The sequence below is a fragment of the Cyprinodon tularosa genome, unplaced genomic scaffold, assembly GCF_016077235.1.
Source record: "Cyprinodon tularosa strain WSP-4 unplaced genomic scaffold, ASM1607723v1 ctg162, whole genome shotgun sequence".
Lineage (NCBI taxonomy): Eukaryota > Metazoa > Chordata > Actinopteri > Cyprinodontiformes > Cyprinodontidae > Cyprinodon > Cyprinodon tularosa.
The window spans coordinates 251,273-266,562 of record NW_024038460.1 but is presented as its reverse complement, the minus strand read 5'-3'; the positions used below and the strand labels follow the sequence as shown (position 1 = coordinate 266,562).

At 37.9% G+C, this 15,290-nt stretch overlaps 1 protein-coding gene across 5 annotated transcripts in view; it reads left to right on the top strand.

The window, feature by feature from the left end:
• The first annotated feature begins 2,747 nt into the window (after nucleotides 1-2,747).
• Nucleotides 2,748-15,290, top strand: part of sptan1 (spectrin alpha, non-erythrocytic 1) — a 57,370-nt gene continuing 44,827 nt past the window's right edge. For all 5 annotated transcript variants that reach the window (XM_038280641.1, XM_038280640.1, XM_038280639.1 and 2 more), the window contains exon 1: nucleotides 2,748-2,884. The gene's annotated coding sequence lies outside the window, so the exon portion shown is untranslated. The remainder of the gene's footprint in view (nucleotides 2,885-15,290) is intronic.

The following is a 15,290-nucleotide window of genomic DNA, read 5'->3' as shown; positions in this document are numbered from 1 at the left end:
CGTTAAGTAGACAAACATGCTAGGACAGAGAGGACTATACATAACATAGTACAATTGTGCATGATTGATTGATTTATTGATCTCACAGTGGAGAAATGTACTGGTTACATCAGCTCAAATGGTCAAAGAAGAAGAAGATGCCAAAGAAAGAAAAAGGTGCATTAGGTATATACAGTATATATAGTGCGTCCACATATGACAGCTTTTTTAATATTTTTATAGCAGGATTATTATACAAGGTTATTGCACAGGGTGTTTACATGGGTATTTATATAGATGGATATTTATACCGTAATTTTCAAACTATTAGCCGCACCTGAATATAAGCCGCAGAAGCTAAATTGCATGATTTATACATATACAAGCTGCACTGGACTATTAGCCGCAGGTTTTTTTTTGTTTAATGTCCGTCTTTCTCGCTTTCGTTCTGTCTCGTACCACTCGCGGTAGAAGTCTGCTTCCGGAGGACCTCCGCATTCCCGTGCACGCTGCAACCGTACTTGTGTGTTAAAGCAAATGTGACGTCAACATGGTGAATGGTAAAATCCATAGATTTAGGTATTACGCTAGTGGCCGTTAGTTGTAAAAGTCCATAGATAAGCCGCATTGTTATATAAGCCGCAAGGTCAAAAAATGGGGAAAAAGTCACGGCTTATAGTCCAAAAATTACGGTATATATATAGTTATTGCACAGGGTATCAAATAGTAATTGCAAATTATACATCCCACAAGGTATTACCGTTGTAGAGGTGTGAGAAAATTGAAACAATTTGAGGATAGAAGTAGAAAAAATGTTTTTTTTTTATAGATTTAAGATCAAAGCAAGGTTAAAATCAGATAAAATTCGGAATAAAATCAGGTTTAACTTTGATAAAACTGGGCTGAACTTTGATAAAACTAGGATAGGTTTTAGATTTTAGATAAAACAGGGATTAAATCAATATAATTTTAGGTTAAAGCTAATAAAGTAAAACAAAGGAAACAGCTTGAATGGTTACCATTCCTTGATTATCTTCCTCCCTTAAAGCAGATACCAGTTGAACTCCTCCAGGCCAGTATCGGCGGGTTCTCGTTCATACAGTTCCAAGCTAGCGAACCGTATGAATCCATGTATCATTCATTCTTTCACTTTTTTTTTTATTAAAACCTAAAATTAAAAAGGAAAAAATGCACTTCTTTTCTCACTATTTGTTTCCCAATAAGACGGACAATCCAGCTCATTATCTGTAGTGTTGCATCGTAGAGTCATGAATGACCTGCAGTAGCGTGTAAAAGTCTTTGACTAAAGGAGCTGCTCAGCTCCTCTCCAGTCTGGTGCAGGGGGTGGAAGGTGTCGTCCATGATGGACGGAAGCTTGGACAGCACCCTCCTCTCAGCCACTGAGTCCAGAGTTCAACCTAGGACAGGAACGGCCTTTCTCACCAGTTCATTCAGTGTCTTTCTGTCCCGCTCTGTGCTGCTAGGGGTCCAGCAGACACCAGTGTAGAGGAGGGCTGATGCCGCTACAGAGTCAGAAGGTTTTAAGCAGGGGCCTGCTCACTCCGAAGGACCTCAGCCCTTCTTTTACAGTGTTATGAGTCCAGTCATTAAAATGAATATTGAAAGTTGAAAATATATTGAACTGTTGGATACAAGAATGAGCTGTAAAAAGGGTTTAATTCAAATATATATATTATATAACATTGTTAGAATATTTTTGAAATAGAAACCTAAGGAGTTTATTCAGGTGTTTAACTGATCTATTCAAAGTAGCATGATTTTGTTTCCTGACAAAGCCGACTTACGACTTTATCTGGTGATAAAAGTCAAATATTAGACATGTTTTTAACAAAACTTTGTGCCTTGCATGGATTGGTGTCTGGAACCTTTATATGATTATATGATTGTAAGGAATGTGGTATATAGAAAAGGCGCAGCTCTGCAGCATGTTTTATCCCATTTCTCATCAATCAAAATAAATATAAGTAAATAATACTAACTTAATGAGAATGAATTCATAATCTTTATAAATCACAATGGCAAATTAGTTATTTTTAGGAGTGTTATCGAGAAATAAAACAATCCTAAAGGTCGATGCTTTGCCCTATATCATAAAGATAGATAGATTAGGTAGATTTTCCATTGTCAAATAAATAATCTAATTCTTAAATTAGATATAATTATTGTTAGATTCCTATTGGCTGACTGCTATATTCACCTATAACTTAGATGTGTGGCATAGATTCTTCTAGGAAATAAAGGAATGGTGTTCCATAACACCATATAATCAAAGGCGAATTGCAAATCATGCATTTTCTTTTGGATATTTCTTTTTACAGTACCATCGGCTTGTTTTTATGGAAGAGAATTAGGGCCAATAAAAAAAATACAAAAGTGAACTGAGTTTTACATTTCTTTCTATATAATAAGGGAAAAAAGTCAGAATTCTGACATCAATCTCAGAATTCTGACCATGAAGAAAGAGATGTGAAGAAAGAGATGTGAATGGAAGAGAATTATTTTCAAATTTTATTTCAGTATAATATGGGAAAAACTCAGAATACTGAGATTAAAGTCAGAATTCCTAGATTAATCTCAGAATTCTGACTTTTTTCCCATATTATACTGAAACAAAATTTAAAAATCAGTAACTTTCTTTTATTTATTTAAGGTGACCCTAATCCTCTTCTGTATGTTTTGGCAAATGAACCCCGAAAAAACCTAAAAGCCTCTGCCTCCGTTCGGCTTTTTCCGTCACGCTTCGACAGTTTTCGTACAGCTGCATGAATGACGTCACTGCAAAGAAAGCCTCCTCCTCCACAGAGCCCCGCCCTTCACACGAACCGTCAGGGTCGACTCTTCAGGATAGCCTCCGTTCCGTTAGCTTTCTGGGAAAAACTTCGCGGTAAGGAAAAATATTTCCATTTTACTTTTATGATAATCTAACGATGCATATTAAACCAGCTAAACACATGGTTATTGTTTCATTTCTAAACTATGTTTTCGGGTTTTTTCGGCCGTGATCGACTAGCTAGCAGCAGGAGCTGCTAACAGCTTCGGTAAAAATAAAATCCTAATAGCCGGTTTGTTTATGTCTGTTCATTCAAGTTTAATATGTGCAGAACATAATGGCGGTCGCATGGTTTCATTGTCGTGTTTGGGGCTTTAATGGGAATTTGAGGCTGTGGATCTGCTGCAGATTATTGGACCGATACAGGCTCCATACTGTTGGATCATTCTGTGTTCTAGAAGGAGCCGCCCAGTCCGGTCAAAGTCTGACCAAGCTTCATTAAAACCACTTAACAGCCAAACACAGTGCAGGAGATACCGACTGTTTCTAAGGTGGCTGTGAATACAATGACCCGGATGGCCGTCAGAGCAGAGAGCATCAGAACTGATCCATCAGACGGCCGCTGCATTCCTCGCCTACCAACCAGTCAGCTGGAATGCGACGGAGTATTAGGGCCAGGATAGAGATTTTTCTGTTTTTTTTTTTTTAATTTTTTATAGAGAATAAAGACGTCACATTACGAGAATAATGTTGTAAAAATTACGAGAATAATGTCGTAAAATTATGACAATAAAGTCGTAAAATTACGAGAACAATGTCGTGAAATTAGGACAATAAAGTCGTAAAATTACGAGAATAATGTCGTAAAAATTACGAGAATAATGTAAAAATTACGACAATAAAGTCGTAAAATTACGAGAATAATGTCGTAAAAATTACGATAATAATGTAAAAATTACGACAATAACGTCGTAAAATTACGAGAACAATGTCGTGAAATTAGGACAATAAAGTCGTAAAATTACGAGAATAATGTCGTAAAAATTACGAGAATAATGTCGTAAAATTATGACAATAAAGTCGTAAAATAATGAGAATAATGTCGTAAAAATTACGAGAATAATGTAAAAATTACGACAATAAAGTCGTAAAATTACGAGTATAATGTCGTAAAATTACAACAATAAAGTCATAAAATTACAAGAATAAAGTCATAAAATTACGAGAATGAAGTCATCATACAACAACCCGTTTCAGATAGAAAGCTTGGAGCTCCGCCCAGCAGATGACTGCCGACCAGCTCCACCAATCAGCAACCTGAGTGCACTTTGACATCCTACCCAGTTTGATGCTGCTGCTAAAAGATTTCCTAATTTGTGAAACTGATGCCAAAGTATAACTTCACATGATGCTCGACATTCCTCATTTTAGGGAAGGTAGTGCTTCTTGTAAGAGTCGTCCTAAAGTACAACTTGTTTCTCGTAAGTTTAGGAATTTATTCTCGTAATGTCACAACATTATCCTCATAATGTTACAACTTTATTCGCGTGATTTTACGACTTTGATTAGTCAAATCAACCAAAACTTTTGCGACCCCCATGCAGTACCCCCGTGGACCCCCAAGGGGTCGCGGACCACCTGTTGAAGACCTCCGCTTTAAAGCATTTATAAACTCGAAGCTATTTATTTGTAGTGTTGTACCTCTTTGGTTGGAAACTAATACGATGGACTTAAGAGATCTTTAAATAAATAAAAAGGAATAGTTTGGGTGTCAAGTTACGTCTTTAATCTCGTAATGTTATGACTTTAATCTCGTAATGTTATGACTTTAATCTCGTAATGTTACGACTATTCTCGTAATGTTACGACTATTCTCATAATGTTACGATTATTCTCGTAATGTTACGACTTTAATTTTGTAATGTTACAAGTTTATTTTCGTAATTTACGACTTTAAACTCATAATGTTACGTCTTTATTCTCGTAAATTGTATGACTTTATTCTCATAAATTTTACGATTTTATTCTCGTAAATTTTACGACTTTATTCTGGTAATATTACGACTTTATTCTCGTAATGTTACAACTTTATTCTCGTAATGTTACGACTTTATTCTCGCATTCTTACGACTTTATTCTCGCAATGTTACGACTATTCTTGTAATGTTACGACTTTGTTCTCGCAATGTTACGACTTTGTTCTCGCAATGTTACGACTTTATTCTCGCAATGTTACGACTTAATTCTTGTAATGTTACAATTTAAACCCTGCGAAAAAGAAGAAAAATAAATCTCTAGCCTGGCCTTAATACTCCGTCGAACTGAAAAACCAGCCTGCAGGTCAGAAAAGAAACCAATCTGTCCTGTGTAATAAACAAGCCTCTATTTGAACGACACGGGTTAAAGTTTGGTTATATAAAACCTCTGAGCAGCTTTATTTAGAAAACTGTTAGAAGAAGCTGATTAAATTAAATATCTCTGCAGCTGTAATGGAGAAACATTTAGGGGCCGCTGCAGCTGATTAACCAATAAAGATGCTATTCGATTCAGGGTTAGTGTTTGAAACATTTTCAGCTATTTAAAGGTCTCCTTATGTCACTGAGGGTTATTAGACTCCATGAAATTAGATTAAATTACTAAATTGAAATAGATCTTTAGAAAGCGCCTTTATGGTACCAAGATCATTTATATGGGTTAAACATAGAAAACTGTTTTCTTTTAAAAGCTTCAAGCTAATGTGTGTTTCTTGGTATACAGTTAACCCCCCGACTAAAAAGTGTAAAACAGCTGAAGTTAAACTGGTACGTGTATTTCCACTGGACACCCAAACAATAATTTTTGTATTCATTTAAAAATCTCTACATCCATCTTATTAGTTTCCAACCAAAGAGGTACTGAAACTTGCTTTTATGCATCATGCATACTTTAAAACATTTATCCTCAAATAAATATTGATTATTTACACATAAAAAAAATAATATTTGAGTGTTATATTTGGGGTATTTTTATCTTATTTTTCCCAGCTAGCATCTGGGATGTCCAATGTGTTTCTGATGTCTTGGCAGTCTTGACATCTTCCTTTTAAAGCTCATAATGGGAAGCAGAAAATAGCATTGTAGTCTAGAGGCTCCAGCTGATGCTGAATGATTAGACATTGTGGCGCCACGATGGCCGGCTCCTCTCAGGGCACCGAGATAAACTAATATGTCAAAGTATTAAGAAAGGGACACAGGAACCAATGACGTAGTGGTTTTATAGCACTGACTCAGACAAGGTCAGTTAAAAAGTCTGTGATGAGAGAATATTAAATCTGGAGTTATCCATGACCGGATTTGGACCTTAAAGCAGGAAATTGTCGGTTCTGACTCTTAATAGTACATGAAGCGGGACGGCTGAGATGTTCTGGGGTTAAATCATATTTCCCCTCATTATGCTGCGTTTAATTTCATTGTTTTATTCTCCACTTTAATATAAAAATGTAACCTGGTGTCAGAATCGATAAGATTTTTTTTTAACAGTTTAGAGTATTTAGTCTTTTATGCAGACCTTTCAGGTCCTATCTGAAGCGTTTTTAGTTTTTTTTTTAACCAGACAGCCTGTGTTGATCCCTAAATTGGAGCAGTAACAGCATTAATGTCATTACATCATGACGATGGGATCAGAAGTCCCCTGATAGAGGGTGGAGTCATGCGGTTCCTCTGTCACTAACAGCTGGAGGAAAGAGACCCAGATGGGATGTAGCTCCCACCCTGATGGGTTTTATTTCTGTTCTGCTGTCTGCGCCCGGTGTCTGACGCATTCAACTGATTTCATTTCATATAAATTTCTCTGTTGGTTTGTGATCTTAACTGCTTTCCATTAATCCTACCCCTCCCAGCCTGCAGCATGTCAACATTCACTAAACCCAAACTGAAGGTAAACGCTGCTCCTCGCTGTCTGTTCTGTGTGCGTTTGGCTTGGTCTGGACAGAGAGAAATATTCAGCACTTTGAGGGAAGCAGGGAGGAATGTTCTGGAGGGAAGGCGCCAGAGTTTTTCTGAGTAAATGAGGGATCAGGGAGGGGTAGCGCTTACGCAGCAGATCCAGACGCAGGGGCTGGGCTTCGGTTCAGCCCAGTCACTGCAGGTGCAATGCGTCTGACGGAGCTGCAGAGTAGACTCTGCCTTTCAGCTGTGGGACGCTTTTCAGACATCAGTGTGGACCATGATGGAGCTTTAGGAGAGGTCCTGTGATCCATCAGGATAGACAAGGAGCCGGAGATTCAGACGGAACATCTGTGTGTGTGTATGCTTTGTTTTTCCATCTGCTCTGTGGACTCGGTTTTCGTTTTGCTTGTTTTTTATGCGTTTTTCTGGTTCACCCTAATTCTTTCATCTAATGTCAGTAGATTCAGTGCATGTTTGATGTGAGATTCTCTGCATGTGAAATTAGTGCTCTGATCCAGCATTCACATCTGCACCCAACTGTCTTCTTTGTTTGGATCCATCCACACATCTGCCATGTCATCCCTAAAACCCGTTTGGTATTTTAGTTCTCTTTTTTTTAGGAATTGGGTCAGGCTAGTCTGATTGGTTCTCTACTATAGATCCTAAGATATGACAGAGGTAGAAACTTAAGTCCAGTTGAGGTATTATGGTTTAAGGCAGGACATACAGCTGAGATGAAAGGAAGAGCTGTGGAGCTGAACCAAAACAAACATGGCAGCCCAGGAGGTCTTATTCCAGGAGGTCAGATTCAACGATTAAATCTTTGAAACAACAACAACAAAGTGTTTGTTGTTGTGTTTTCTCATGGTTTGTGCTTCTGTTTCATTTTTTAGTATGATTGGCTTAAACCAAACGTTAATAGCTGGCACTTGGTGTGACCTCACCCAAACGGATCAGAAGGTTCTGATAAATATCCCTTCATCCTCAGAACAGATTCAGTTGGTAAAGTCCCAGATGAATAATGCGTAACGATAAACCTGAGGGCTGCATGTTACCAGTTTAGTTTGACATTTTAGTATTTTACTGTTGAGTTGACAATTAAAACTAAGCTTAACACAGTTGACACCCTTAGCATCACTAAGCTAACATTAAAGGTATTGGCTACGAGTTTAACTTATCTCCAGTAAGTGGTGCACTCTTTCTTACTCGCTTTTGTTCAGGACCGTTTGCGTACTTGGTCTGCTAATGCTAATGTTTGGTTAGCAATAGTAAATATTCCACTTAGCTGTCCAGAAAAAAAGAGGTAACCTTTGCATGGCTTCTTAGATCCTTTGCTTACTTAAGTCGGAGCCAGGCCTCAGAAGCTTTACCATGTTCATCCTCATTTTGCTTTTTTTTTAATTTGGCTTAAATCTGAGAACTTTAACTCTCCAGAAGAATAATTTTTCTGAGCTTTATAGTGTAGGTACCAGATCTGGTCGGTTCTTGCGCATGCCAGTGACGTTACGCTACATGATTGGCTGAACGTTGCCACATGGTGTAAAACATTGTGGTTGCCCAGACAACGATAATAACATCACGCGTCTGTGTGCAGAGTTGGAAGCATCTGTAGCGTTAGCGTGTCTAATGATGATAAAGTTTTACCTAAAGGGTAACAAAACTGAAAAAATCTGTTTATGATGAACAAAATAACTGCAAGACCATGATATAAAGGGGGGAGCTGGGTAGCACTGTTGTTAGCTAGCAGGTTAGCTCGGTCAGTTAGCCATATTAAGCTACACTACTTTTAAATTTGTGTCAACAACAACCGTTTATTTTCTAGAAGTAGAATAACTGTATTATTTGTCTAGAATCTCTACAAAAATCATTTTTAATATGTCCCATTTGTCCTCCCCTGCTCTCAGATCTTAATAAAAAGAAAACAAAATAAGCTGAGCCTTTTTTGTCACCTTGGTTGATGGCAGAGCTCGTTTTCTACTTTCAGCTACTTTAGATCACCAATGAAATGTAATATAACAGCAAATGTAGTTAATAATATGTTGAGACTCCAAAACAGATTTGATTCTTAAGAAATGGATGCGATACAGTTTGTCCAAGTGGAGTTGCCATATGTTGATGTCATAAGAAGGGGCGGGGCCCCAAGTAGATCTGGTACCTACACTGGTAACGCAGGAATCCTTTATGTGGATGTTGTTGTTTTTTTTAGTTAATAATTGATTTTATTTATCTATCTACAGGTGTATGATTTTTTAAATATGCTTTATTTTAAAGAAAAAGTTGTTGCTATTAGCTTTTAAGATTTCCAAAAAGAACCAAACCAATTAGAGCGGTTCTGTCAACGTCCACCCTTCCTGTTACCTGCTGAATTCTCATGCTCCAATGGACCTCAGTTGCAAAAGGATAAAAACAGCTTCCTGACCTTATTTTCAACCTATATACCTTCCTTTGTGTTCATTCAGTAATACACACTGAAAAAGGTTCAGCATAGTCAACCTGTTAGAGTAGATCTGGTGTTTGAGTTCCTGACACTGTTCACAGGTTAGAACTGAAAATTCTTCAGCTGATTTAATCCGGTATCTCTGATGTGAGAGAGTTCTGGGTCAGCCCTTTAAGGAGACAACTTAGGAACATAGAATTCAAATCCTCCAGGTCGGTTACTAGTCTCCTCTGTCAAAGCGTCACAGCTCCTGGCGCAGCTTCACATTTAAGACTTTATTTCCCTATTATGTTTTAAGTATTTAGAAATTACCATGGCAACAGAGGATATTACAGTAAATCTATAACCTAGAAGAATCTGTAAAGATTTTCAGCACCAGAAAGTTCTGGATGATCTCCACAGGCCGATGACCTAATCTGGGTTTGACAGAATGTCTTCCCGACTCTCCCTGCTTCCTCGGTGAGGAAATTGACTTTCTTTGCCTCTTGAGGCTCTTCCTGCAAACTCCCATAGCTTCCCCCCATGAGGGTGCGGCTTCCATTTATATCCCAGAGCTCCCTGGGCTATCCGACGGTGCCGATGTGGATCATCCACTCCTCTGTGGCTCAGGGAGTGTCAGTTTGGACTTTTAATAGCCTCTGATTAGCTCACACATTCCTTCATTATCACAATGTTTGACCTGTTTCCAGGTCACCTCAGCACTGAGGAGTGGATGGTGTTAAAGTTTGAATCGAAGCAGGAATCTGTTTGTTAAAATATTAATGTCCATCTAAAACAACCAAATCACTTAAACCATTGTCTGATTGTCATCCAAGCACTCAGGCAACATTCAACTCCTGGAAGAGAAAACATCTTGCAGCAACTTTAAAAGCTTTTAAGGCTCTCATTAGGTACAAAAATGTTACACAATAAACTAGAACACCATCAGACGTGAATTATTTAATAATTCACGTTAAAAAGTTTTCCTTTTAGTAAATAATTCAAAACAGGGATGGTTTTGAAAAGTGTTTTTGATTTTGGATGATTGTAGCTTAAGCCTTGAAGTTTTTCTATAGACAGTAATAGGCAGCCTCTATAGAGGGGGTTACCTGGAAATCCCACATCCTCCGTCACTGCCCCGCTCCAGATTGCCTGCGCAAAGCAAAGCCTACAGCAGGGCTCGATGTTAACCATTGACCGGGGCAAGTAGTTTTTATTGTTGGGAGAGTACAAATTTCATTACATTTGCCCGCCGGGCAAGTGCATCACAAAACAAAATTATTTATTGCTCAAAATTACTTTAAAATCACCGACATTTGCTGAAAACGACCCTCTAGCGTTGCCGGCGCCATCTTTGTTGTTTTGTACACATTCTCACGTGATTTGAAAAAGCCGCATGAATTTCCGCTAGATGGCGTGATTCAGTAGCCTGGTGAGACCATCCTGATCTCTTGAGCTTTCAAGGTTTCACTCGCAGATCAGTCTGGAGACTCTCCGTTAAAGAAAATTTGGAGCCGTTCACCAAACGAACGTCCAATCAGCGTTGGCTTTGAGGCGGGTTGAGGTGTGACGCAACGAGAAGCGCCACAGTTCAGTCTAAAGAACATGGCGGCTTCAGCCGATGAAACTAGCGTTAGCGTGGCTATCGAGCAAGTTTTATCGGAATTACAGAGTATTTCTTCACTGAAAGAAGAGCAAAACACTGCTCTGGAGGCTTTGCTCAGAGGAAAAGATGTTTTTGCTCTTCTCCCGACTGGTTTCACCAAGAGTTTGATCCATCAATTGGCTCCTCTTCGTCGTCGCTCTGTTAGTACGTCATATGCTTCGTTGATCTGATTGGTTTATTTGGCCCGTCTATCACCAACATAGGCCAATCAGCTAACCAGTATTTTCGCCTCTTCCCAAAATTACTTCAACGGAAGGTTTCCAGATGGATATGCGGAGCAAATCCATCAGGCGGAGTCAGGTTAGTGATGAATTTAATCTGTACTATAATACACGCTAGATTAAAAATGATCAGTCAGGGATTAGGAAAATAATAATTGTATGCGCACAGTGTAAATATTTCTATCATATGGCAGTCTTCTGTACAGTGGTTATACATAAAAAAATGTTCATTGAATGTTTTCCTCTCAGACATTAGAGTGGTGCATTTAAATGTTATAGAGCTAAACATGTTAGATTGGTGAGTAGTAGTAGTGTAAGTTTTTAACCTGTCAAGTTTTTTTTAGATTTTTAACATTACAATTTATATTTTTCCAAGCACACAACAGTTTAAAGCAAAGTTTAGTTAGAAAAGAATGAGCAGGAAGGATTGAAAAGCATGTTAACACGGTAATGTAGGCTGGAGTTCATTATCTGACGCATGCAGATACACACCAGGAACCTGGAAACTTAAAAAACACTGAATTACTAAAAACATTTAAAAAAACAAACATGTTTCATTGATATATATACAAAAATGAATATTAGGAACTATATTTATCAATCATTATACTGGGCAAGTAAAAATTGTTTCTGGGCAAGTGAAATATGAAAGTCACTTGCCCAAAATTCTTAATGTTCTTAATGCTCTGCCACGACTTCTCAGAGTTTGAGGTGAACATGCGCGATATTATTGCTAAAATTCATACGAGCAAAACATGCGGAAATAAATATTTGATTTAATATGACGCATTAAAAATTTCCCCAGCAGCATCAAGCATATGTGCAGTTTCTGCCCAAATATTTCCTTGTATGTTGTGGATAATAGGATAATACAAAATAATTTTTTATGAACTGTTTGTTCTCTACCTCCAAACTCAGCACCTCTTCACCCAGTTTCTTTTGACTGGATGTGATTAAACTTATAAGCTCTCGGTATAAAATAAACATTTTGATGGGAGATGAGAAATCTGCTTCCTGGTATGTTGAAGAACCAACAGTTTGTATCCAATTATTTAATTAAACGTTCTTGGTTTTGGGTAATATATAAGAATTATGCTATTTAATTTGTAGTTACCAATCCATCGTTACTTTATTCTAATTTGACAAACAGCATCTTCTTGACGTTCTTTTTCTTGTTTGGTGCGATTGCAATTGCGGATCTAGACTTGACCGGACCGGAGCGGCGCAAAAAATAGTTCGGCTCCGTATTTTGATGGTGATGGACGGAGAGGAAGTACGTGGGCGGTTACTTGGGAAGAGTAGCGGTGGATGTGGAACAGTTCTCATTGAGTAACTTGACAGACAAATATTCCGCACGACGTACGTGAGGAGGGCGGGGACGGGGCGGAGCGCTGATGGGAGTATGTGGAATCTGGGGGTTAGTCTCCTACGGTCCTGCTAAAGATTCTCCCTTTATTCAAAGTGGACTTTTAGAAAGTTTAGTGAAAGGAAAAAGTCACATAGGTTCTTTCTTTTTCCTCTTTTTAAAAACACAGTTCAATTTAGAAAGAATATAGAAGATAATAACTTGGGAAGTATTAACAGAAAGTTTAGTGGAAGGAAAAAATTTGATTAAAAATATGATGGAGCTACAAGGATCTCTGCAGCCTTTAGAAAGATGCTTTGGACACACAGATGTATCCAGGACAGGGATTTATCTGTCCCATTTCCTGGTGTTAAAGCAGCCGGAAAAACATCAGTTCTGGACCAGATGTTTTCTGGTCCAAAGTCCACCTCTCAGAGAAGAGTCGATGATTTGATCTGATTCTAAGCATCATTATTTAAAGTTAAGTGTAAGGGAAAATATATTATGGGAACATTTCAGAGGCAGCATAAATGACTGCATGGATGCACACCAGTGAACACTTCCTTTTGTCACCATGGTAACACCAGATTAAGACATCAGAACCAATAATGTAGATTATCCAAAGACTGTTCAAAGCAAACTGGGCTTCCAGAACCCGTCAGCAGAACCAAAGGCTGTTCTTCTCCATTCCACGCCGTGTTGATGCTGCAATTCCTGCAAAACAAACCCAGAAAACAGGGGTTCATATCCAGAACAAAGAAATCTAAAAACATTGTATATTTGAGAAAATTCATGAAAAGTTCATTTTTTTTTTTCATATCTTATAATTAAATACAATTTATGTTTTAATTTCACTCGGACTTTATTTTCTGTTAATTATGAGGATTGTTTTGCTTTAATCATCGAATAAAACATTTGAATATAGAAATGTGATCTTGGAGAAAAACCTAAAGGTTGCTTAAAGTTTGTTTGACCTAAAGGTCCTATTATCAAAGACACGACTTCCATCAGAACTAGGTTCTTATTTGCTATGACTGTTAATAAACTATTCAATGATGTTCAGAGTTAAAGCCAGACTGGTTCAGCTTTAGGACACTTCTCTGCTTCTTTTCCAAGTTATGACTGTTTCTGCGTCAGCGGAGCTCCTGCTGATGTTCCAGCATTTTCCTTTCCCTTCCTGAATTCATTTTTCAAGCTTTTTGGAGGAGGCGTGTGGGCAGCCATGCTGAACTCCTGCTGACTAACGGCTGCAAGGTGAAAACAGAGGGAAGCTGTTATCTTCCGCAGCAGGACGGGAGGTCGCGTTATCAGCCGCCGCAGTGCGAAGCTGAACGCAGATAATTTTCACATTGGCGCTGTGAGCAGAAGGACCGCTAGTTTCTGAGATCATTTACATGTTTGGCTCTCAAACAAATGATGAGGAGTGAAGGGTGAGGGGTGCGAGTTTAACACATCCATCTCTGCGCTCAGTGGCACAAAATGCTACAGGAATCCAAACGTCCCCGTCACCTTTCTGGATAGGAGAAGAATACGACACGGAAAAGGAAATGCTGAACATTCTCATTCAGTTTCTGAAAACGCAACAAAGTTTCGCACTGATTCTGCTAAGATAAAAGGCATAAGAAAAAATAAATACAACAAACAAACAATTTATAATATACTTAAGTTCCTTTAGTTATAAAAGTTATAAAAATAATAGCTTTTTAAATTTTTGTCAAAAAGGCTATGATTTTAATATTCGACATAAGTTCTTTCGATGCTTCGATTCTTGGCCTTTGTTTCCTAATTTTTCGGTTTGAATTTTAATTTTCGGTGCATCCCTAATCCATACTATATCAGTGTGGGATTCAGCTGGGTTAGATCATCAGCGACAGCCTGACAGGTGGTTTAGGGTCTTTCTGCGTAAAGCTCGGCCATCGCACCATCATGCTGTGGGGTTGTTTTTCTCTCAGCAGGAACTGGGAAATAGGAGGGGCCTCCTGTAGGATGAGGGTCCAGCTGGTTTTGTAATGTTTAGTTGGAGCTAGCTCTGTCAGATAGGCCTTAAAAATAAAAATTTTTTTTAAACCAAATTTGATTAATCATATTTTTCTGCCTTTGTTTACATGACAAAAAAAAGACAGCAGTCATTTAAAAAAAAAAAACTTGCTTTTCATTCAGACTTCCTTCCTTTCTTGGAGTTGACCTGAAGTCAGAACGCCGCTAAAGCCAAGCTGATTTCATATAAACAGTTTATTCAGGGTTCCCTCGGGTCCTTAAAAAGTCTTAAAAGTCATTGAATTCTTCAAAATAAAACTAAGGCCTTAATTGGTATTAAAATGTCTTAAATCAGTCTTTCGTAGGCAAAACATCATAAATAGGATTATTTTTATTACAATTTATTTTTATAATCTAAATAAAACGTTAAAATTGACAGTATTTAAAAAAAAAATATATATTGTCAATTAAAAATGAAAAAAAAGTTATATATATATATATATATATATGTATGTATGTATATATAAAAAAAAAAACGGCTCGCCATTATTGGTTTCATCCCGATAGCGGAACCAATAAAGCGTTGTTGCAGCCGGGACATTTAAGAGATGCGCCTTTAACTTTTTATCTGGAAAATATGATCAAGTGTAAATGTAACCAAAATTGTCTCCAGCCAAGAGTTTTCTCCATGGCTAAAACCAGGGAACATACATGAGGCTCAGTGGATTTATGCAAGAAGTCATTCAAGCTCAGAACGATGGGAATTAAGGCAGTGGAGTCGCACATGCGAAGCACGAAACACAAAGCGTCAAAATGGAGTTACAGAGAAACAGCCGATATTTCTCAGTTAAGTTCCACCCTTGTCTCTGCAACGCCTCCACTTATCACCAAATCAAACATACTAAGAAAACCATACAAAGAAAAATAGCTGCAAAAAAGACTTAGCACTGGTTATGTTGTGGCTTTAAA